Here is a 25556-nt window from a genome sequence, read left to right on the forward strand (position 1 = left end):
TCAGTCCTGGGTGTTCATTGGAAGGACTGATGCTAAAGCTGAAACTCCAATACTTTGGCCACTTCATGCGAAGAGTTGACTCACTGGAAAAGATTCTGATGGTGGGAGGGATTGGGGGCAGGAGGAGAAGGGGACGACAGAGAATGAGATGGCTGGATGGCATCACCGACTCGATGGACATGAGTTTGATGGGGTCACAAAGAGTCGGACACGACTGAGCGACTGAACTGAACTGAAACTCCTACATTAAATAAATAAAGAACTCAAATCAGTAAAATCTTATACCTCAAGGAACTAGAAGAAGAGCAAACTAAAATCACAGCTGGCAGAAGAAAGGAAATAATACAGATTAAAGCAGAGATAAACAAAATAGAGAATAGGAAAACAACAGGGAGATTCAATGGAACCAAAAGTTGGTTATTTGAAGTTGACAAAATTTAGCCAGACTGACCTAGATAAATGAGGGCAGACTCAAATTACTAAAATTAGAAACAAAAGTGGGGCCATTACTACTGACCTTATAGAAATAAAAATAATTACAAAAGAATACAGTGAACAACAGTAGACTAACAAATTAGATAACCTAGATGAAGTTTTAAAATTCCTGGAAACACACAAACCACCAAAATTAACCCAAATATTAATATATTTAAACAGATCCCTGGTGGCTCCTGCAATGCAGGAGATGCAGGTCAGTCCCTGGGTCAGGAAGATTCCCTGGAGAAGGAACTAGCAACCCACTCCACTATTCTTGCCTGGGAATCCCATGGACAGAGGAGCCTGGCGGGCTCCAGTCCATTGGGTCACAAAAGAGACTGACACGACTTAATGACTAAACAACACCAAAAATAAAAAGTAGAGAGACAAAATTATTATTGAAAAATCCCCAATAAAGAGAAGGCTTTTTCTTTACCAGACTGCTTCACTGGTAAATTCTACCAATCATTTAAAGAATTAACACCAATCCTTGTCAAATTCTTCCCCAAAAAATCCCAACGTGACCACGTAAGATTTACTCCAAGAAGGCAAGGGTGGTTCAAAATACAAAAATCAGTCAGTGTAATACAACAGGTTGGTTGGATGGCATTGCCGACTCCATGGACGTGAGTCTGAGCAAGCTCCAGGAGTTGGTGATGGACAGGGAGGCCTGGCATGCTGCAGTCCATGAGGTCGCAAAGAGTTGGACACAACTGAGCGACTGAACTGAACTGAACTGAATACAGCAGGTTAACAGAATAGAGGAAAATAAAGCACATAATCATCTCAATTGATGCAAAAAAAATATTTGGCAAGACCCAACACCCTGCATGATTATTCAGTTCAGTTCCATTGTTCAGTCGTGTCTGACTCTTAGTGACCCCATGAACTGCAGCACGTCAGGCCCCCCTGTCCATCACCAACTCTCATAGCTTGCTCAAACTCATGTCCATCGAATCGGTGATGCCAATCAACCATCTCATCCTCTGTTGTCCCCTGCATGATAAAAACATCACCCTGCATAATAAAAACATCAATAAACTAGGAATAGTAGGGAACCCCCTCAACATGAGAAAAGGCATGATAAAAGTGACAGCTAACACTATTCTCAGTGGCAAAAGACTGAAAGCTTTTTCTTTAATATTGGGAAGCAGATAAGGAAGTTCACTTTGCAACTGCTATTCAACATAATACTAGAATTCTAGTCAGAGCAATTAGGCATGAAAAAGCAATAAAAGCCATCTAACTGGAAAGGAAGAAAGGAAAACTTCTTGAGGGGAAATGGGAAATGAGTGGTCATGAGTATGAGGTTTCTTTTGGGGCAATGAAAATGTTCAGAAGTTGATGTGATGCTGTGACTACACCAAAACTTATAGAATTGTGTACTTAGAATGGGTGAATTATAACATATGATTATATATTAATAAACCTATTATAAGATCAGTCCTGGGTGTTCATTGGAAGGACTGATGCTAAAGCTGAAGCTCCAATACTTTGGCCACCTCATGCGCAGAGTTGACTCACTGGAAAAGACTCTGATGCTGGGAGGGACTGGGGGCGGGAGGAGACGGGGATGACAGAGAATGAGATGGCTGGATGGCATACCGACTCGATGGAGGTGAGTTTGAGTGAACTCCGGAAGTTGGTGATGGACAGGGAGGCCTGGGTCACAAAGATTTGGACTCGACTGAGCGACTGAACTGAACTGAACTGAAGGGCTTCTGTGGTGGCTCAGCTACAAAGAATCCGCGTGCCAGTGCAGGAGACACAGGAAACATGGGTTGAGAAGACCCCCTGGAGAAGGAAATGGCAGCCCACTCCAGTATTCTTGCCTGGGAAATTCCATGGTCAGAGGTGCCTGGTGGGCTACAGTCCATGGGCTGCAAGGATCAGACACAACTTAGCAACTAAACTACCACAAAACCTATTACAAAGAAAAGCTAAAAGAATGACCTGACCCTTGACCTAATTTCTCTGAGTCATTCCCAGTCAAGCCCTGACTCCAGGTGATACTTGGTGGTAACCACATGACCACCCATATTTTAAGCAGCAGCTAATGACCAACCTAGATAGCATATTAAATATTAAAAAGCAGAGACATTACTTTGCCAACAAAAGTCCGTCTAGTCAAGGCTATGGTTTTTCCCATGGTCATGTATGGATGTGAGAGTTGGACTGTGAAGAAAGCTGATCGCCGAAGAATTGATGCTTTTGAACTGTGGTGCTGGAGAAGACTCTTGAGAGTCCCTTGGACTGAGAGGAGATCCAACCAGTCCATTCTAAAGGAGATCAATCCTGGATGTTCATTGGAAGGACCGATGCTAAAGCTGAAACTCCAATACTTTGGCCACCTCATGCGACGAGTTGACTCACTGGAAAAGACTCTGATGCTGGGAGGGATTGGGGGCCGGAGGAGAAGGGGACGACAGAGAATGAGATGGCTGGATGGCATCACCGATTTGATGGATATGAGTTTGAGTGAACTCCGGGAGTTGGTGATGGACAGGGAGGCCTGGCGTGCTGTGATTCATGGGGTCGCAGAGAGTCGGACACGACTGAGCGACTGAACTGAACTGAACTGAATGAGGCCTCTTGGTCCTGCTTTGTGGCTTTTAGGTGTTGCACAGTGCAAAGTCGTGGGAGGCCACTGAGTTTGTTGAGCTCTCAAGATGAAAGGAAATGAGTCTCCCTGGTGAGAGACAAGTACACTCTCTCTTACCATACTAACCCCCTTGCACAAACAGCTTCTGCTCGTGTTCCAAGCTGCAGTCAGCCCACGGGCACTTTCCATTCTGCCCTCACAGGTAGCTTCTGCCAGAGGGGCCCTGGGTGACTAAACAAGAAAGACCCAGAGATATCCAGGGTGTAAGTGTAAGCAAAAAGAGCCTACTATCTGCATTAGATGGGCCTGGGTTCAAGTCCCAGCTGCTCCAGTTTCTAATTCTGCCATCTCCGAACCTCCTATTTCCAACCATAAATGGGGTTCTTTTCATCTCCCCAGGCCCTTGTGAAAGAACATCATGAACATCCACATGACACTGGAAGTAAAGCTGTGCAAAGGCTCGGCAGCCAGAGAAGGTTTGAGCTTGCTACCCCAGAAAAGCCTCAGGAATTGTATTTCTGCCAATGAGGGATTCACTTCAACACAGACCTGATGTGGAAATTATTCTCCAGCCAAAGAAGCAGAGCTCAAACCCTCTCTGCTGCCTCCTCAATTTCTGGATAAAGCCAACAGGCCGATGCCTGAGAACATCACGTCCTCAGACGAGAGGCAGAAACCTGCAGGGCCCCACACACAGAAGAGGCTGGTTCCTGCTAATGAGGAACAAGCTGCAGGCCTTCTCAGGCACCTACACAGGAGCTGTGAGACGAAGTCTGGGAACTCACAGCGAGCTGCGTGCACAACCATAGACCTAGAAATGTTCTGGGGATGGTAACTGGCCCTGACACCTCCCCGCACACAGACCCAGGAAAGGGGACATCATGCTCAGGTCACACTGGAAAACAGTCTGGTACATTTCTCAAAAGGATAAACAGAGTTACCATATGAACCAGCAATTCTTCCAGGTTTGTTCCCAAGAGTAATGAAAATATATGTCAGCACAAGAACTCACAGAGAAGACAGCCCTGGAGGAGGTGTTGTATGCAGAAGAGGCTCGCAGGGCGCTGGGCACAGGGCCTGCACCTGAGGCTCAGTTCCTGCCCAGTTCCTGGCCAGGCTCCCCAGGTCACCTTGTCATCCCCAGTTAACTGAGGTGAATAGCCCCTCCAAGTGCTGTTTAAGAGAAGGCAGGACTCATGAAAGAGGTGCACAGGCCCAAGTTAGGCCACACATATGTTTTGAATGGCCCATATCATATTTTTTAATGCAAAAATTTCTTGCAGAATTACAAATTTCTGACTTCTCTTAGAAAACCAAAAGACCTGACCACACCGACCTTGCATCCTTGTAACAGTGACAATCAATAGAACAGAGGTTTTCTGGTTCATTGATTTCCGATCTTATCTTGTATTATCTGTTCGATTCCAATTCCTTTGAGTAATTTTTGCTTTTTTTCTAACTTCGTACATTGGAAATGTATTTCTTTAGTTTACAGTCCTTTTTTTCCCCTCATAAATTACCATCCAAGTTTTGACATTTAGTGCTTTTATTATCATGCAGCTTTAAGCATCCTTGAAGTTTCATTTTTAGTCCTTCTTTGATCAATGAATTACTTAAATGTTTTTTATTTCCAAATAATGGGGATTTTCATTTGGGCAGTTATTAATTTCTAGCTTAAAGGCATAATGGTGAGGAAACAGGATCTGCATCATAAATATACTTTTAATTTTCATGAAACTTGCACTTAACTGATCACTTTTTTTCATTAGAGTTATACATGTGCTGGAGACAAATGAGGAACCTCTACTCATCAGATGCAAAATCTATCTACTTCCATTAAATCAAGCTTATTATTTGTGTTATTCAGAACTTTCTTGTCTTTGGTGATTTTCAGTCTACTTAATCCAACACTAACTGGAAAAAATAAATGGCTGAAGTCTCCTGAAATGATGATGGATTTGTCAATGCCTCCATTTCTAACAAAGTTTATGACAAATATACTGAGACTGTTTTATTGAATGAGTGAGCCTTTAAAACTGCTCTGTCGTCTTGGGGAGATGAACCCTTCCTCATTAGATGGTGACCCGTCTTTCCTGGAAGATGCCTCAAGCCCCGGAGTCTGACACTGGTGTGCCGGCCTGCCTTTGGTTGCCTGCTGTTTGTTCCCCCTCTTCTCCTTTCAACCCTTTCCTACTCTGGTGACAGCGCAGCTTAGGTCTGGGGTCTGGTTTGGTTTAGTTTCTTTAACGTAACAACATCTGTCTGTGAACAGGTGACTTTAATCCATTTACAATTACTCCGATAACTGATCAATTTGGACTTGTTTCTCCCATATTCCTCTATGATTCTGCTTCTCTGTTTTGGCTTCCCTGTCCTCTTTTCTAACTCTTCTTTAAAAACCTGACTCCTTTCCCTCCAGCACACCCTCTCCCGGGTATGCCGGCCGGCCGGGCCCTGACAGGCAGCCCACAGACATGCGCACACACAGACGCACACGACCACCCCAGCTCCAGAGCTGAGCCTCAGCGCCAGGTCGGTCTCCACGGCAGGCTCTCTTGGTTTCCGTGTTTCCTCTTTGGGAACGGGGTTATTGTGGGGGTTGGAGGTGCTAGTTCTCAGATTCCACATTTCCCAGTTTACAGCTTGTCCAGAGCTGACCCACGCCAGCGGGAGCATGTCATCTGGGGAGGAACCTCAGTGCCACTTCAGAGTCAACACAGGAGGGGTAAGGAAGCCACTCCTCCAGTGGAAAAGTGCTGGAGTTTTCACCACAGCACAGTCCCCACTGCTCCCTGCTGCAGGGTCACGGCCCTGGGCTTCACAAAAGCACACTGCTGCCTATTCGAGGCGCGGGAGATGCAGGCAGGCTCTGAACCCATACCCAGCAGCACCTTCCTTCGGCACCAAGTGCTATTCGGTGGCTCTAATGTTTTGTGGCAGCAGCAGCAGTAGTCATCTTTTACATTCACGTCACTGGGCACCATACACTCCCACAAAGAGGGGCTCCGGAACCCCACACCCTCCCTGGGAACTAGCCTAGAAAACGTATGTGACAGAGCCCTATACTAAAGGTTTTCCAAAGAAATAAAGTTCTTCCATGCCAGTTTCTGGAGAGTACCTAGAATCAACAGAGAAGAGGTTATAGTCATAGGCAAGTCAGAAGAAAGAGCCAGGAGGCTGGTCCCTGGGTCCTGCCAGGAGACTGAAGGGCAGTCAGTACTGCAGGCACAGGCTCCAGAACACACGGCACGGTTGGCTCCATAGCACGGTCAACTACCCGGGAAAGCCAGGGCACAGGAAGGGCCTCAGAGGCCTACGAAGGGCAAGATCAGGTCGGCATGGCACAGAACAAACCATGGGCTTGCATACCAGATTATTTTAAAAGACCAGCAGTAAAGCCAGACCCAGAAGGCCACAGATTGTGTGTGTCCATTTAAATGAAGTGTCCAGAATAGGTAGATCCATAAAGACAGGAAGTCAATTAATACTTGCTAGGGGCTGGGGGACGGTGCATGGGGAGTGACTGCTAGTGGGTACAGGGCTTCCATCTGGGGGATGAAAAGGTTCTGGAACTAAATGCTAATGATGGTTGCACAACAATAGGAATATTCTAAAAAGCAGTGGATTATATGTATTTTTTTCTTTCCCAGGTGGTGCTAGTGTTAAGGAACCCACCTGCCAATGCTGGAGATGTAAGAGACACAGGTTCGATCCTTGGGTCAGGAAGATCCCCTGGAGGAGGGAATGGAAACCCACTCCGTTGCTCTTGCCTGGAGAATCCCATGGACAGAGAAGCCTGGCGGGCTACAGTCCGTAGGGTTGCACAGAGTCAGACATGACTGAAGCAACTTAGCATGCACACACACACATGTACATTTAAAAATAAACTGGTGAATTTTATGTCACAAAAAATAAATTGTTAAACAAAAGTATTAGTCATTCAGTTGTGTCCAACCCTGCGACTCCATGGTCTGTGGCACGCCAGGCTCCTCTGTCCATGGGATTCTCCAGGCAAGCATACTGGAGTGGGCTGCCATTTCCTTCTCCAGAGGATCTTCCCGACCCAGGGAATGAACCTGGGTCTCCTGCATTGCAGGCAGCCACCAGGGAAGCCCACAAAAATATAAAGACCAGCAGAAATTCAAATGCTAATAGGAGTCCAGGGGAGACATAAACGAGTGACAGCAGCTGGAAGGTTGCAGATCAAGCCCTCTCTAAGCCAGAGAAATATATTTTGGTTTAAAAAAAATAGACAATAGGGCACAATGATGACGGATCCCAAGCCGCAGACTCCTGGCTCGGGAAGTCAGTGGAAGTACTGGGGACTGGGAAAGGAGCACACATTCCACCCCCGAGGGCCCCTTAGCACCCATCCACTGGAGCCACAGGGAGAGTAGTATAGGCCCAGTGTGGCCAGGGGTCCTGATCTCTCACAGAAAGCTGGAAACCCATGTGTATATAAATCCTCTTAAATATGAGTTCAGTTTGCTCAGTTTATTGTGTAACACTGTGACAAACATACCACAGTGTCCAACAAGACCTGTGGCTGGCCGTTCTCATCTTCCACTCAGTATATCAGGTCTGGGGTGTACAGGGAAGGCTCCAGTGAGAGGTGCTACCATGTTTCAGGACTACCCAGTGCCACCTACCCCGGATGCCTGTCCTGGCGCAGCAGCAGAGTTGATGACGCCCCCAACCTGTCCCAGGGCCTCAGTGACCCCTGCCTCAGGACCCATGGCCTCACACTGTGCCTGCTCCCCTCCCTGACCAGATGAAGCAGGAGAGCGAATCGGTTTGGAACAATACTTCCCCACCCAGGGCCCACCTAAAACCCAGAAACCATCTGCCAAAAAAACGTGGTGTGGGCAGCAACCTGTGAGAGAGAGCCTGACTGTCTGGTGGCCACAGATGGGGTGGGGCTTTCCCTTCTGTTCAAGGCAACGCTTCATTACTCAGCGCTGGGTCCATGCTGGACCCATATTGCATTCCTCACAAGTCTGATGGGGACTAATCCTCCCAACAGCCCTACCTGCTGGAAATGCCCTACCTCGTTTTCCTGATGAGGAAACAGGCACAGAGGTGGAGGGAGAAGCCAGGATTTAAACCAGGTAGGAAGACCTCAGAGTCTGTGCTTTGAACCAGCACACCCTGTCCTTCCTTGTCCCTGGAGCCCGAGCACAGCCACTTGGCCTTAGAGCCTTAGGCAACCACACTCGGATGAGCTTCCTGGAGCTCACCCCACCAGGGCAACGTCAGCTGCTCATGCTCTGGGCCTCTGCAGTGAGTTAGCAGCACTTGGCATGGCTCATCCCCTTATCTGCCTCTCCCTTCAACCAGGATTCCTCGGAAGCAAAGGCCAGACTGTACATGTGCACTGCCCAGCACAGGGCTGGCACAGGGGTGCCTGAAGACACTTGTTGAATGGATGGACGGGTGGATAAGCGGAGGGGTGAGTGAGTGAACAGAGTGCTGAGTGACCACGTGAATGAACGGGTGAGCGAGCAAGTGAACGAACAGACGAGTGAGTGGACTCCGACACTGGAAAGTGAACTCTTTGAATCAGGCGACAAAGTCAGGGCAGGAACGCGGCAGTGTGATTTCTAGGCCTTTTGCGGCTAGAACCGGTCCACAGCTCAGCTCCAGACGGTGAGGGAGAGGCTGAAGGTAATAGCCCGGGAGACTTTCTTCGGAGATCAGCAACGCCAAGGCAGCCACTGAGGCAGGACAGAAGAAGGTGCCCGCCCATCAGGGAGGGGAGATTCGAACCTGAACTCCACTGGGGTGCACTCAGTTGAGGCCAGGCCTGCAGGGCTCCCTGTCCCTGAATTTGGAATCCACGGTCACTCAAAGTAACGAGGCAAGTCAACACCAGAGCCCGAGGAGGGAGCAGAGAACTGCTCCGTGGCTCAGAGCTGGGGCTTGGACTTGGGTCTGGGGGTGTCTGACTCAAGACTGAGGCACCACAGCCACCTGGTGAAAACCTCCAGGAGGGCGTCTGGGGTGCGGGTCTGAAGCTGGGCGGGGTGGGGGGACAGGGGACGGGGCTGGGGCAGCTGATGTGGCCTCTGGGTCTGAGTGGGCTGGATTTAGATCCACCTTCTCTACCACCTTCCCTCCATCCATCCATCCATCAGCGAGGTCAGACCCTTCCCACCATGCAACCTTGGAGTCCCCCTGCTACTGTTCCCTCTCCTGAGAGCCAACCAGGTCCGAATTCAGAGCAGGTCAGCAAACACGAGGCAGGGCCAGCTCCCAAGACAGTGGGTCCTGGACTCATTCTGCCTCCTCTCAGCAGGTGGGAAAACTGCTGTGTTCCCGTGGAACTGGCCCTCAGCTGCTGCGGGAGCCACACATGACAGAGACACGAATAACACAAGGCCAGCCTCCCTGTCTCCTGCTACCAGCATCCAAAGGGAGCAGGTGACTCTGCAGAAGCTGGCGCGGGGCCAGGCTGCCAGGGCCGGCAAGACATGGGCACATCCACCCTCCACCTGCCAGGCTACCTGCCCCACCAAGCCCCTTTGCACAGAAACTGCCAGGCCAGTCTGGCAGGCCGGGGGTGGCTCACATCCCCACACGTGCGCTTTGGCAAATCACCCCATGGGCTCCCCATCACTCCCCCTCACCAGTGTCTCCCACTGCGTGGCCTATGCCCACCCAGGGTGAGTGCGCTCTGAGGCTGTCCCTCCTGCAGAAGGCCTGGAGGCTCTTGTTCTGGCCTCAGGGCACTGCAGCCCCAGGTCCCCTTCAGGAGGGGGCACAGGTGCCCCCCACGCAGGCCGAGGACCCAGGAGCCCGCTCAGCCCTTTTTCCCAGCTTATCGAGTCCTGTGACCCCTCACTTGGGTCTTGGCTGCCCAAAGGGAAAAGGACTCGGGAAACCCCTCCGGGTCCCAAGGTTCATTCCAGGAAGATGTAAACGAGTCTGTGTTGTGCGTGTGAATGCACGTGTACATGAGTGCACCACACGTGTGCTCACATGGACACATCTGTTTTAATGTGTGTGTGAGACAGAGAGAGCCCACCAGAGGCCGTCTTCCTCCCAGAGTCTCTCTCCATCACCAACCACAGCAGGCGGGGCCAAACCGAGTCAGGGGGCCAGACAGGAAACCGCAGGGTAGAAGAGGTCTGGCACGCGCCAGCAAACACTGTCTTCAGGAACAGGCCCCGGTACTGGGCCTTCTGATCTTCCTGAGAAACTGAAAACTGAGATTTTAATGTGAAACCTCTTGACTTTTAAGTGTTCACTTTCAGTGTTTGAGGACATCGTGTAAATCCAATAAAACGTGTGAGGAGAGGGGTACAGCCTGTAAGCTGCAAGACGGGCCCGGCTTTGGTCCAACACCCCTGAGTTTGTAAGTGGGGAAACTGAGGCAGAGCCCCTCGGCCCCCTCACCCTCTCTGGGCCACCGCAGCCCTTGGGGAGCACCCACATGTTCCAGGAACTGAAGGACGCAAAGAAGGGGGCACTGGGGCCCTGGCCGCTGCCAGTTCTGTCACCAAGGACCCAAACTGAGTTTTCTGAGATTGCCCCAGGTGGGTCCTCTCCTCGGCGTGTGAAGACCTTGCGTCCTTTTCAGTCCAAGGTCCCAGGACAAGGACAAGCCCAGTTTGTGCTACTGGTGAGTTTGCCAAGAATGTAAGTGGCTTCTGGGACACAGCCCAGAACCGAGGCGCTCAGTCCCTTGACCAGAGTCCTATTGCACCTTCAGCTGACCTTTGCTCCCCAAGCTGCAGGGACCGTGGGAAGGGTGAGCATGCTGGGAAAGCAGAACACAGGCCGCTGGCACTCAGCACGCAGCTGCACTGAGCAGAGGTCTACCCCCTCAGCCCTCAGGCCTGGCCAGTGCGGGTGGTGGCCCTAGCACTTGTGGCAGGGGCCCTTCTCCAGGGGTCTGCGGACTGATCCCAACCAAACGCCCTTCCCTCCCCACCCCGCCCCCAGGCTCTGTCTGGAGGCCTGGATGGAGCCTTCCCAGCCACACGCCCTCCCCACTAATGCTCTGCAGATGGTCTTCACCACTGGCCTCCAAGAAAAACACGACCACGATGACAGCAGATCTCACAGAAACGGAACTGCTGGAAAGGTCTCTCGTGATACTCTTGAAAGGAAAATAAAAATTCCTCTTCAGTGCATTTCAGCTCTGCAGCATCACCAGCCACATGGAGAGCTTGGCCCAGGTTCCCAGGGGCTGGGGTCCCCGGCACTGAAGCCGTCCTGGGATCCTTGAGCCTCCGCTGCTGCTGCCAGGGGCCTGCGCGCTTCACACGCAGTTTTTAAAAATTTTGAATCAGCTTGCCAACATTTTGAAATGAAAATGTTTTACATAAAATCGCAATTTCCGGCTACTCCTGAGAAACCAGAGGCCCTCCTGCAATTGACTCCACACTGGCCCGCACCCTAGCAATGCCGGCATGGGGGACCCCAGCAGAAACACACACAATCCAGACACCTGACCCCAGGCTCTGCGCAAGGTGGCAGGGCGGTGAACCCCCATCTTTGGGGCCCTGGCCCGTCTGGGGTCCGTGTCACTGCCCACCCAGCCCGCCCCTCCTGAGCCTGGTCACTGGGCCCACGGTGCCGGCACTCCAGCCTGTGGCTGCCCACAACGGAGGCTCTATAGGTTGGTGGGTGGAAATGAGCACGCCCTTGTCCCTAACCAGAACCCTCGGCTCATGACCCGATCTGTACTGAACTTCAGCCAACTTGAGACCCCTAGAGACCACTCCCCACAGGCCACTGGAGGTCTGTGCCTGGAGGCTCCAGGGATCCCAGAACAGCCCTCGGTCCCTCATCCTGTGGGACATCAGCAGACTGGCCTGGAGCTCCAGCTCCTGTTCTCCCAACTCCATCACCTGCCAAAGCCTACTTGTCCCCACACGCCTGGCCAGCCCTGCCACTAGCCCATGAACTGTCAAAGCACTGAGAATAAAGAGGGTTATCTGGCCCCTGGAACACACCCCATAGAGGCAGTTGGGCAAAGAAATCCCCACGCCAAGTTAGCATGTCTCCTCAGCCAGGAATCCACAGATGGCATTTTTCACTTGTCCCAAAGGTGAGTTTGGAGAGATCTGGATAGAAGCCTTAAAAAGTTAAAAAAGTCCAAACATACAAAGACCTTCCAAGGCCTGCACCTCAGCAAAGACGATTCTGGAAAGTGTCAACCTGGGTCTTCAGGCAGAGCAGTGAAGAGGTAGAGGCGAGAGGGCCCGGCTGGGAGCTGTGGTTCTGCTCCTCCCTGACCCTGGGAGGATGCTGCCAGCCTGGATGGGAATGTGGTTCTGCCCAGTGGGCGTGACAGGCAGTGCCTCAGCATTCCTCAGTCACCATGGGGACTACCTAACAGGACCCCCAAGATCCTCACTGCTCTATCACTCCCTCTTGCATCTGGCCATTCCTCTTCCACTTTACCAACAAAGGTCCATCTAGTAAAAGCTATGCTTTTTCCAGTAGTCATGTATAGATGTGAGAGTTGGACCACAAAGAAGGTGGAGTGCCAAAGAACTGAGGTTTTTGTATCGTGCTAGAGAAAATGCTTGAGAGTCCCATGGACTGCAAGGAGATCAAACTAGTCAGTCCTAAAGGAAATCAACCCTGAATATTCATTGGAAAGACTAATGCTGAAGCTGAAGCTCCAATACTTTGGACACCTGATGTGAAGGATATTGGAAAATATCCTGATGCTGGGAAAGATTGAAGGCAGGAGAAGAAGGGGATGACAGAGGATGAGATGATTGGATGGCATCACTGACTCAATGGACGTGAGTTTGAACAAACTCCAGGAGATGGTGAAGGGCAGGGAGGCCTGGCATGCTGCAGTCCATCATGTCACAAAGGGTCGGACATGACTGAGCCAGTGAACAGCAACAGTTCCTCTTCACTGCCAGGGCCAGCCTGCCCAGGCCAGTCTCTCCAGCCTCACGGCAGCAGCCTCTCCTGGCTCCCTGCCTCTTCCTGTCTCACCCACCTCCACAGTAACTAGGCCATGCTGCTTCTCTACTTACAGCAGAGCAAACCACCCTCCCTCCAACCCCCACGCCAAGACAGCCCGCCACGATCTGCCCCTCGACCCTCAGTCTTCACTGGTCCTTCCTGCCGGACCCCCCAACAGGCCAAGACCATTCCCCTAAGGACACTCGCCCCTGCTCCCCCAAGCCCCCCCTCTCCTAGTGAACTGCAATCCGCAATCCAGATCTCAACCCCAGCCTCCAGTTCCTGTGTGCTCACTGAGTGGCGACTCCCGCTGCTCCTGTGCAGGCATCCCACTTGTTCACCATGTATGGCACACAGGCATGCCATGTATGGCGCTGGGCTTGGGGGTGCTGTGTCTGTCTGCTTCCCAGGGTTCCAGGGCCCAGCCAGTGCCCGACCCTGCGTAGGCCGTACATAAATTACCAGCTGAACGAACTGAACAAATGAGTGCCTGGGATATGGTGTCCAGAGGGCACAGCTAGGCCGACCTTCCCCGGTCCCTGGGCACTGCTGCCTGCTTCATTTCCCCACTGCAGCAGTGAGGGCACACAAATACCCGACATCCCAGGAGGCCTGAGGCCCCAGCAAGGTCCCACCTGCACCAAAAATCCAAAGCCAGGAGTACCAGAGCTGTGGCAACAGCAAAAGTGGGCTTCCTTCAGCAACGAGCCCTCAAACGTCTGCCAAGGACAGCAGCGTCCTCAGGAATGGGGAACGTGTGGCCAGGCTTCCAGGCACCAAGTTCACTCTTTCTCTTCACGGATACTGAAGTGCCAACTATGTGCCAGGTGCTCCACCCAGTGCTGGGGGTTTCACAGCAAGCCAAAGACTCTCCCCACAGCCGCCATACTAAATGACCTGAGCCACCCCCACGCTCACCCCTCTCTGCGCCTCAGTTTCTGCATCCCGTAGGCCGAGCCTCAGCGCTAGGAAAGCCCCAGGTGTCCCAAAGATGGCCCGCCTTCAGGCGGGGCCCGGGAAGCTCCTCCCTGCCCAGGCAGGCGTGAACGGCCTGGCTTCAGCTGTGGCTCTACCACTCACGAGCCGTGACAGGCGGTGCCTCAGCGTTCCTCATCTACAAAGTGAGCATGATGACAGCACCACCCAAGCTCACGGAGCCGTTACAGGAATCCATGAGCTGACGCGCCTGCAGCGCCCCAGGGACCCCTGCACAGGGGAGCCCCACCGCCGCGGTGCGCTCCTCTGCCCCGGACTCTCAGTATTGCTCAGCCGGCAGTGCCCCAGGGGCGCCGTGCAGATTAAATGACACACAGATGCAGAACACCTATCCTCACACAGGCCCTCAATGAAGGCACACGTCCCCAGACCACCAACAGGCTCCGAGGGGAGGAAGAGAATCACCCACAGGCTGGGCTACAGAAAAACTGGCTTCTGTGCAACAAAAACTAACATAACGAAAAGGTAAAGGGAACTTTGGCCTGGGGAAAGGCCTGGATCAACCATGACAGAAAGTCGATATCTAAAGTAGATAAAGGGCTTATCCCAATATAAAAGACCCCGGGAGATGAACGGGCAAAGGACTTAAACAGGTAGGGGAGACATACAAAGTAATCAAACTCGGGGAGATCATTTGTCCTTGCCGACCATCAAAGCAGCGAAAATTAAAGCAGAAAGCAGGACTGCTTCACTGTGAAGCAAAGTGAAAGCGTTAGTCACTCAGTCATATCCAACTCTTTGTGAAACCATAGACTACAGCCCACCAGGCTCCTCTGTCCATAGAATTCTCCAAGAAAGAATATTGGAGTGGGTTCCATTCTCGTCTCCAGGGGATCTTCCTGACCCAGGGATCGAACCCAGGTCTCCCTCATTGCAGGCAGATTCTTTACCAGCTAAGCCACAAGGAAGCCCAAGAATACTGGAGTCGGTAGCCTATCCATTCTTCAGCGGATATTCCGCACCCAGCAATCAAACCCAGGTCTCCCGCATTGCAGGCGTATTTTTACCAGCTGAGCCACCAGGGATCAGCAAAGGATCAGCCAGCAAAGCCCTTGTGCCGGGGAGGACATGGCGACTCTGGGAGCCGAGGTGGGAAAGCAGCCTGGCTGTGCCCAGGACTGTGTATCTGTTGCCCTTCAGTTCAGTTCAGTTCAGTTCAGTCACTCAGTCGTGTCCGACTCTTTGCGACCTCATGAATCACAGCACGCCAGGCCTCCCTGTCCATCACCAACTCCCGAGTTCACTCAAACTCATGTCCATCGAGTCGGTGATGCCATCCAGCCATCTCATTCTCTGTCGTCCCCTTCTCCTCCCGCCCCCAACCTTTCCCAGCATCAGAGTCTTTTCCAGTGAGTCAACTCGTCGCATGAGGTGGGCAAAGTATTGGAGTTTCAGCTTCAGCATCAGTCCTTCCAATGAACACCCAGGACTGATGTCCTTTAGAATGGACTTGGATCCCATAATTATTTTGGTCACGTAGCAAGTTCTCCCTGCTTAGAGCCAGGGCTCGAGGGGATCCAGGCCATCATGCCTTTCGGGGTTAGCAACATATACCTATTCACAGGAGAAAAACTGAGGCCAGGAGGTCCCCAAGTCAAATACTAAGAGAGGCTGCACAAAGGGCAGGGTCATTGCCACCATCCTGGCTGTGTGAGCAGCGGCCAGCCCTGCCTCCAGCCCAGCTGGGTGGACAGCAAACCTCCGCCTGGAGGGCCTGAGAAGCAGGCGCGCACAGCCTGTCACACACACGGTCATCAGCTTCCTTCCATCCAGCCCAGCGTGGGGCCCCCTCCTAGGCAGCAGGCAGGGAAGGAGGACCTGGTTCACCACAAAGGCCAGGACACACACACGTCCGAGGGTCTCCAGACTTCACACTATGCTCAGCGGCCCCATCCTACAGAGCAGGGCCTCTGACTCCCAGGGCAAGAGGACCCGCGAGCACACTCCAGAACTGGGCCATCTGTGGGGCCAAGTCTGAGGTCCCTGTCCCCCACCGCCAGAGTCTGCAAGCCAAGTGGGCTTGGCCTCTGGCCAGCACTACCTCCTCTGGGAAATCCCTTCCTCTGAGCCAGGGGAGGTAGGAACGGTGGGAGGGCACAGCTCTGAGGTGTGAGGATTGGGCCCCAATTCTGCCTCCTGCACATGGCCTGCCTCTCCTCCCCTGGCCTCCCCACCCCGGGCTGCGTCACACCCATCCACCACCCTCCCAGGAGCTGCCCTCGATCCCTCGCTCACACCCATGTCCTGTGAGACCTGCCTCTGAAAGCATCCTGTGCTCATCCACCAGGCCATCTCGCGCTGGCCATCAGGACCCCCAGGGCCCCTGGGTACAGCCCACCCTGCAGCCACTCTCCCCACTGACAGTTCTCAAAGGCTTCCCCCTGCCGGGAGAACAAGACCTCACCTCCTCCTCGACTCAACCCCATCGGCCCTCCCCACCTCCCTGGGCCCTGCCCTTGCTCTCTCCATCACCCCCTCCCTCCAAGCACATGGCCCTTTTTCTGCCCCTCAGCCACACGGGCTGACTCCCGCTTCAGGGACTGGAGCAGCCTCCTGGGCCGGGCCCTCCCACCAGCTGAGTGCGTCTCATCCCTGACCCAGAGACCCTCCCCCAACTCAGTTCACCCTTTCCCGGGTTTTGCTTTGCTCACAGCTTTAACCCTCTCTGCAGCAGTGCGTAAGGTACCTGTTCTTAGCCTCGGCCTTCCAGCCAGCAGTCTCACTGTTGTTTGTGGTCTTGCCCCCGTGACTGGGAGCATCGCTAGAAACCTGGCCCTTTCCAGCCCAGACCAGACCTAGGCAGGCCCAGCTCCCAGGCCACCTCTTCCATCAGGACCTGGCCCCGGTCTCCCCCAAATCCTGTGCCCTCCTGCAAGCTCTCACCCGAGCTTTGACTTCATCTCAAGTGTGCAACTTTGTCCTGCCTGCACATCCCTGGAAAGGAACACCAGCTGGACTCTGCCACCAGGTTCTGCCACGAGCTCCACTCATACTCTCAGAGGCCTTCCTTGCTCCAGGTCAAGGGGAAGCCCACACCCCAGGACTGAGCCCAGGCCAATGGAGCCAGGTCAAGAGCTCTGGGAGAAACATCCCAGCTCAAGAATCCAGCCCAAGTTCCCAACATGTGTGCGCGGGAGTATGTGTGCCCAGCAGAGAGGGCCAGACTGAGGGCGAGACGCCTAAGGGGGAAGGAGAGACAGCCAGACACCAAGACTTCTGTCTAATTGCATGACCTTATCCCAGCTCGGAGTTCCTTCAGCGCCAAGTGCACAGCACCGCTTGGTATTAATTTGAAAGAGAAATGGGTCAAGGAAAGTTGGAAATTTTTTATAGAAAACACTTCAGGCTTGGAGCTGGCTGAAGTGTTTGTCAACCTGCAGAGAATTCTGAGAGGAAACAGGCCTTGGTCAGAGCCCTCCAGCTGCTACAGACTTGCAGAGTTTGGACCTCAGGCCCAACAAGCTTCTGGGCTATGCCCGGCCTCACTGCTTCTGGGGAAGGGCTTCTCTCCCCTCTGGACCGCCCTGGAGCTGTCTTTGCAGCCCGATCCCCTGACGCTGGGCCCAGCACCTCTACCCTGTCCTTGGACCCCTCTGCTTCGCCAAGAGGCCTCTGTCCAGGGGTCTATCGTGGGACACCTGTCCCTCTGTCCCCCATTATGCAGAAAGCCCAGATCTCTCGCACAGCTGCCCCATGGGGTGTGGAGGGACCGTGTCAGGACATTCAGGGCCCAGCCGCTCCCATTCCCAGCAAGTCAGCTGACACATCTGAAGCACAAAGCATCACAGACATGTAAAGTGGCCACTGGAGACATCAAATCTCTCCCAGAAACATCCCGGTCTGCTTCACTAGAGGCCAGCAAAGAGCAGGTCTGCAGAGCCCATGGCTGATGTGACAGCCAGACACACCACTTTTGCTAATTTAACTTCAGATGCACCCAGAGCAGAGCACAACTCTGCTTCTGAGACGGTGTGTTACCTGGAAGCCAGGCACAGTCACCATGTGCCAACAGAAAGCTCTTTAGGGGACATTCCCTACACAATCCCAGGGGATAAAAAGAAAAGAGTATCAATGAATTGGGTCTGTGGAAAAGAGTTCCTCAAAGATGGAGCAGCAAGGGCAGAGAGGACCTCAGGGCCCAAGACAGCCCATGATGTTAAGCATATGTGACAGCAGCACAGAGGGCACCATACCAAGGGTGAAGTGAGGATTAGCAGGCCCTGCGACATTATACCCATTTTAGAGATGCGAAAACTGAGACATGACGGGGTTGGGAAAGCTACTGAGGCAGGCACACTCAACCCCTAACCAAACTGCCCCCGGCCTCTGTGCTGGGAGCAGCTACTGATGTGCAGAGGCGCCTCCTCTAAGAACTGTCCCCTGCGCCACAGGCAGGCCAAGGCCAGGAGCACTATCCCTGGGTCATATTTGTCATCTGTTCACGGCGCTCCGGCCAAGATCCAGGTCCTTCCTGGGCCACGCTCACCCAGCCAGCGCCGCCCCTGAACCAGATTGCATGCAAACGCGGGAGAAGAGAGGAAGCGGGGAGGGAAGACCTGAGACACGGGAGAGGAGCTGGGCATGTGGGCTGTCTGCACCCACCAGGCCAAATGCCATCACAGACTGCATCTGTGGAGTCTGGGAGGAGGGGGCACGCCAGGCAAGGCTCCACTGCAGGAGGAGGCGGGCCGAAGCCCCAGTCTGGCTGCAGGCACCGCCTCTGCCCTCACCGCCCACGGGGCAGAGCCCCCCAGCCACAGAGCCCAGTCAGAAAGACCCCAGCTCAACTGCCAGCTCTGCAGCAGTCTCCTCAGTCTGACCCCAGATCGCAGCAGGCCTCAGCTGACCCAGCACAGCCCCCGCCCACCTCCCCGGCGTGTGGCCACGTCAGCACACTGGCATCTCCAGAGGCTGTCCAGGGGGCTGACCGCAGAGCAGCGGGAGCGCCACGGCCTCTGCCAAGGATACACTCAGCCCTGAAACACGCCTCCCGGAGTCGGGCCAACTGCTTCGGGTTTCACAATCAGGACTCCTCTTGGGGTTCCCTCTGGCCCCCAAGCCATAGGCACAGCCCAGGGCAGAACAAAGAGGAAGAACCGAGAGGGTCCTGGGCATAAAGCACTAAGGTGCCCAGACTCTCAGCTGCAGTGCAGTGAGCTGGCAATAGCCAGCTGGGCAGGGCGCGGGCCAAGTCCAGGAGCAGAGCCCTTGAGTCACCAGCCTGAAAGCACCGGGCCAGGCCCCAGGCTCTCACAAATGGCACGGAGAGGGGCCCTAGCACCTGGACTCAGGCTCAGGGTGCAGAACCTTCCCAGTGCCTCTCTTGACCTCTCTTCCATTTCTACTAGGACCTCAGCCTTCAACACTCTGATATCATGTAGGCTGAATCATGGCCCCCAGGATGTCCCATCCTAACCCCCAGAACCTGTGAGGATAGCCCCATACGGCTAAAGAGACTTGGTAGAAGTGATTTAGATAAAGATCTTAAAATGAGAAAATTCTCCTGGAGTAGCCCAGTGAGCCCAGTGTAGTCACAAGTGTCTTTTTAAGAGGGAGAAACTTGCCACAGACAAAAGAGACAGCACCGTGACCACAGAGCGGAGGCTGGAGTGATGCAGCCACAAGCCAAGGAATGCTGGCAGCCCCCAGAAGCTGGGAGAGGCAAGGAACAGAGTCCTCTCTCGAGGCGCCAGAGGGAACTAGCCCCGCTGACACCTTAACATTAGCTCCTTGAGATTCACTTTGGACTCCTGACTTCCGGAAGAGAATAAGCCACTGACTTTGTGGTAACTTGTTACAGTGGCAATAGGACACAAACCACAACAGAGCAGAAAGCGTCCCCGAACTGGCTTCCAGCAAGTTAGTGCCCCTCCACATCCCCTACCCCATTACCCCATTACTCCCCCCTCCCCCTCCACCAGGCCTCATTCTAGACTGAGCCCTCCCCCTCATGACGCACACCCACTGCATCACCAACGCGGGCCTGACCATCAACCTGGCACCAAGTGGGGCCTTCCCCACTCCCCACTAGTGTCCTGTCCCGACAGGGCTATGCTCTCTCCCTGCATCACTGCTCTAGGCTCTCTGCCTCCAGCCTGGAGTAGAGCAGGCTGGTTACAACACAGGACTGTCGGGACCCTTCCCTGCTGGGGCCCCTGTGAGCTCTCAGCATCAGCTCCAGCCCTCTGGTCCCTGGCCCTGAGCGCCCATCGTGAGCTGCACTCTTGGTTCCTTAGCCATCTGGAAAACTCTCTGGCTCAGGGAAGTGGGGCAGAGACATGCAGCAGGTCAGGAGGGGAGGAAGGGCTGCTGGAGACTGTGCAGGCGGGCCACGCTCGGCCACGTGGAGAAGCCACGCAGGGCTGGCACCCTGTCCTCGCTCTCCTCACAGGCTTTCCTTGGCAGCAGCAGGGCACAGCGCTCCCGAGGGCACCCTGCCTCCTCAGCCCGCCAGGGAGGATGCTGCAGCCTGACAGCAGCGGGCAGAGGCTTGGCACGAGCTGTTTCCGAGCGGGAGGCAGCCAAGGCCACAGGCACTGAGCTGTCTGCCTTCTCTGCCTTCAGCCCAGAGCCAGGTGTAAGGCAGGGGGGAGACTCTGCAGCCCACTAGCAGCTCAGCAGGAGCTCGCAGCCCCTCCTTGTCCCAAGGCCATGCCCAGGGACTGCAGGAAGCCCGTGCAGGAGGACGCAGGACACTTCCACCTCCACGTCTCTGAAAACACAGGTGTTCAATAGGCGTCGTTGTTTTATTTGGCCCTGGTGCTTTTCAGAAATATGAAGCAGCAATTTAAAATCAGGAGAGTTCACATCAAAGTTCTGATGTCTGGATTCTCTTAACAGCAAAAGGATTGGCTGCCCCGGGCCCACACTCCCACCAGGTCTTGGTCAGAGGAGCTGAGGACAGGCTACCCTATAGACGAAGTCTGTCGTCTGCCCTGTGCCCACGGTGAGGCCAGGGCCAAATGCCACGTGTCACTGCTGTATCCATTTCAGCAGAGACTTTCATGTTTGCATCAAAAGAAGGAAAATCAAACTGGGCCAAGGGTGGGTGCAATTTGTTTCCTTGTCCTCTGCCACTCTCTTCACTGGCATTGCCTGTCAGGCCCTGCAGGTCTCTGAGTTTGCAGCCCTTGTCTTGAGATAGCAGGACTTGTTGCAAATGTGCCCGACAGAGTGAGACCACTTGCTCTGTGTGTGACCCAAGGACCTTTCCCACCCAGTGGGGACTTTCCCAGGGTCCCAAGTTCAGCCCTCCTTGGTGCAACCAGTAAGGCCAATATCTCACTATGCTTGGTCATAGGGTCAGACCAGCCATAGCACACCAGGCCCCACAATCTGGCTGAGACTGCACTAGGGTCCAGCAGATGCAGATGAGGGGCGTGGGGCCTGCCTGGGCTGTGCCTGAACGTCGTCCCCTGAGAAGGAGTGAAGCGTGCCTGCAGTGTTACTCCTCCACAGATGTGCAGCCTTGTAAGGGAGGCTCACTCACTTCCTACAGGACCGATGCTGAAGCTGAAGCTCCAGTACTCTGACCACTTGATGTGAAGAGCTGAATCACTGGAAGAGACCCTGATACTGGGAAAGACTGAGGGCAAGAGGAGAAGGGTGCAATAGAAGATGAGATGGTTGCATGGCATCACTGACTCAATGGACATGAATTTGAGCAGACTCCAGGAGATGGTGAAGGACAGGGAAGCCTGAGTTGCAAGAGTCAGACACAGCTTAGCAACTGAACAACAACAACACATAGATTGCACGGTGGTCCCCAAAGATACCAGGTCCTAATCACCAGAACCTGTGAGTGTTATATGACCAAAAGAAGGGCTTCATAGATCGGGTAAAAGTATGGATCTCCACAGGGGGAGATCATCCTGGATTATCAGGGTGAATCCCAAATGCAGGGAGACTGACATCCCTCAGAAGCAGAGGAGGCATTGTGACCATGAGATCAGAGGCTGGAGTGATGCAGCCACAAGCCAAGGAATGCCGGCAGCCCCCAGAAGCTGGGAGAGGCAAGGAACAGACTGCCGCTAGAGCCTCGGGAAGGAACACAGCCCTACCAACACCCTGACTTCAGCTCAGCAACACTAACTCCAGAATTCTGCCCTTCGGAAGAGGGAAAAGAATGACAGCATTAACTGCTGTTTTAAGCCACCCAGGTGATGGTAACAAGCAGCCTGAGATTTGGGGCATGACATGGCAGGATCAGGCAGATGAGCTCTGAGCAGGGCTTCCAGGCTGGGCTGGGGCTCCTCATCCCCCATCCCCACTGGCCCTGGCTACTCCTCAGCAACCTTAGGCAGGGTTAACAGACGGCAGCTAGGGCACTGCTCAGGCAGGGGCCTAGAAGTTGGGAGGGAGGCTCTGCCCATGCTTGTGTGTAGATGCAAACACACATGCACGCACACATGTGCAAACACCAGAGAAGCCAACATTACACAGCACACCGCCCAACATACTGCCCTGGGCACAAGTCTGGCCCTGAGGAAGACTGAGAAAGGGACTTGGGTGCTGGAGAAAGGTCTAGCCCAGAGGAGTCCTAGAGAAGGCCCGAACCTCCTCTCCCCAAAAGGCCACGATGGCACCCTGGCCTTGGAGCGCTGCCTTTCTGGCCCAGACAGGCTCCCAGGCCCAGCAGAGCCAAGCAGAGACACTTGTGCAGCACCTGCAAGGCCAGTGAGGGGGAAAGTCACCCTGGTCTCCTTCAGTCGATTGCCCACCCTTGTGCCCTCCTCCAGGGTCTGAAGGTGTGGGCTAAGCTGCCCAGGGCAACCTCCAACCCTGGCCTGAGTCCTGGAAGACACCCCAAAACCTTCATTTTCCATCCACTTCCCTGGGCAGTCAGCAACCCAGTAGCTAACCTCAGATGATGGGGACTTGGTGACAAGGATGCTCCGAGGCTCTGAGAGCCCCTGAGACCACCCCAGGAAGTCCACTGGCTGCTCAGGGAAGCCAGGGCAATGACAATGTGTCAATGCCCTGGAAGAGCTGTGTATAAGACCCCCCAACAGGCACCCCCACTCCAACTCTTACACTGGGAGACGCTGGTCTCCCAGACCAGGAGGCTCAGGACAGGTGTCTCCACTTCCCCTTTCTCAGAGGACCCATTATATCCATTGTCCTTGATAAATGGCCAGGGTATTTCAAACACGCTTACAGAAGTTGCCTTGTGGGGGCAGGAGGAAGCTTCCAGTTAGTACCTCCTGCCTTCTTTGACTGGAGCCACACAACAGAATTTATGAGAAGACAAGATCCCCTAGCTTATGCCCACACCCACACCCACCCACCCACACACACACACACTGAAAGCCTCTGCACAGAGGCCCTAGTGCTCTGTGCCCAGTAGGTCACGTCCTCTTGCAGGAAAGAGCACGGAGCAAACGTGCTCAGACAGGGACATCGCTTTCACGGATCTACCAGCTGCCACTGTGGGCCCTGACAAGACTGGGGCTGATGGAGAGCGGGGCTGTCTGGGGTCACCGCAGGCCCTCCCTCAGACCAGCCACAGCAAAAAAGCGGGTCTGGGCCACCTCCAGCCAGTGAGTGGGCCTCAACCCCGGGTGCAGGGGAACAAGCAGGCACATGCAGGGAGAAATGTGCTCTCTGTGGACGTCGTCCACACGTGGACCCTGGGCAGGGACACCAAGGAAAGGGCACTTGGTGCCAGACTCTGGCCTCTGGCTGAGAACTGCTACCTTCAACCCACAGCCTTCAGCCTACACACCCACCTCCCTGGGCTGAGGTCCAGAGCTGAGTCCGGAGAGCCCCCCACCCCCAGCCCATTTCAGCACAGCCTCAGCGCCAGACCGGAGCAACTGGCCTTCCCTAGAATCTCCTAAGGTCAATGGTTTCTGGGCTTGTGCTGAGTTTGGAATCCCTTTTCGGTGTTCTGAGTTTAAGTTCTCACCAGAGATAGGCGGATAAGGTTAGGGAAAGGATTCCAGAGAAGATGTCAGAAGGCCAGCAGAAGCCTGGGAAAGAAGGCCTGGCCAGGAAGGAGGGCGGCATGTTCACAAGAGAGGCAACACATAGATTTAGGGATCGGCAGCCTGACCCGGGCACCTGGCAGCCTCACTGTGCAGGCTCCACCTCACCCGGCCTAAGTGCACCCCCAGGAAACCCCCTGAATCTTCCAGTAAAGGCCAGCCCAGAGGCACCGAAACCAAAGTGGCCAGCCCTCAGCTCTCTGAAGCACAGGCATTTCTAATCACTCTGGACAGATGAGAAAGCAGAGGCCAGAAACCGAAACCTGCCCAAGGGCAGCCAGCCAGCAAGGAGCACCACCAGGGTCCTGATCCCTGATCCGAGGCTCAGCGCCTGCCCCATCTCCACGCCTGCCCTCACCCAATGGGCTTACTCTCCATCCCTCCCCACGCAGAGAAGCCCAAGGTTAGGAAAGATAGGAGGGGCTGAAGCTGGGAAGGCCAGGAAGGCAGCACTTGGGGGACGCCCTCCTCTGTTGGCAGATGGCCTGCAATTCATCATCTGGGAAGAAGGGGCAGCGAGTATTGATCGACTCTACAGAGCACTGGATGTCCTGATGGAACAATTCCTTTGCAAAAGTATCTGATACCATTCCTTGAAATTAGAACGGTGCCCTGCGAGGCTGCACCCAATTTATCTGTCAGCTGGGAACTCAGAGAGACCTAAATTAAATGAGGCGGGGCTGCCTGGGGGCAATGGGAGTGTCTTGGCTAATCACAGCACAGCTGGGCCGGCCAGGCCCAGTGGGGCCTCCAGGGTTTCCTGTCAACATGCAGATGAGTTTAACTCACGAGCCGGGCCTCCGTGCCCTGCCTGCTGCCACTTGCCGTGGCCATGACCAAGTGCAACCAGGGATCTACAACTGAAAATTCAAGACTGAGCCCACCCTGCCAGAGCCAGGCACAGAGCCTGGGATCGGTGAGGCCTGCTAGGACCACGGCCAGAACCCAGCCTGGCCTCGCGGCAGCCAGGGGCCTAAGATCCTGAGAACACTGGGGAGCTCTGGGCCCACGGTCATAGATCTGGCCTCCCGGAGGGCTCTGAGGGGCTGTACCACCTGCCCAGCAGCTCCTTCCTCACTCCTGGGCCCAAGAGTGTGGTTGGCTCTAAGCTGAAAAATATAAAACCACACAAGACTGTGCACAGGCTGCCGAGGCTGTACCTTTGGGCTCTGTGGTGCACTCCCTCCCCCGCTGGCCCCCTGCTGCCTCCCAGAGGGAGCAGGATCCAATCGGGACCAAGGAAACATTCAGGGCCTTTGTCTATGAGCTGAGGCACAGGCTCCCAGACATGGGTACAGGACTCAGGCTTGGTCTGGGTCTTGCCTGCTTCCTGACACTAGGTAAGACCCTCAGGCAGCTTTTACTGCCTGCTCAGGACTTCCCAGGTGGAGCTAGTGGTAAAGATCCCACCAGCCAATGCAAAAGACTTAAGAGATGCGGGTTCAATCCCTGAGTTGGGAAGATCCCCTGGAGGAAGGCATGGCAACCCACTCCAGTATTCTTGCCTAGAGAATCCCGCAGACAGAGGAGCCTGGCAAGCTACCTTCCACAGGGTCACAAAG

General features: G+C 54.1%; 1 protein-coding gene across 1 annotated transcript in view; it reads right to left on the reverse strand.

Annotated features, from left to right (window-relative positions):
* The window catches only part of ADAMTS2 (ADAM metallopeptidase with thrombospondin type 1 motif 2), a 255613-nt gene that overhangs the window by 146842 nt on the left and 83215 nt on the right, over positions 1 to 25556 (reverse strand). The window lies entirely within an intron of this gene.

This window comes from Moschus berezovskii, chromosome 8 (assembly GCF_049115385.1).
Source record: "Moschus berezovskii isolate FMDL1 chromosome 8, NW_MosBer_1.0, whole genome shotgun sequence".
In the NCBI taxonomy this organism is placed as follows: domain Eukaryota; kingdom Metazoa; phylum Chordata; class Mammalia; order Artiodactyla; family Moschidae; genus Moschus; species Moschus berezovskii.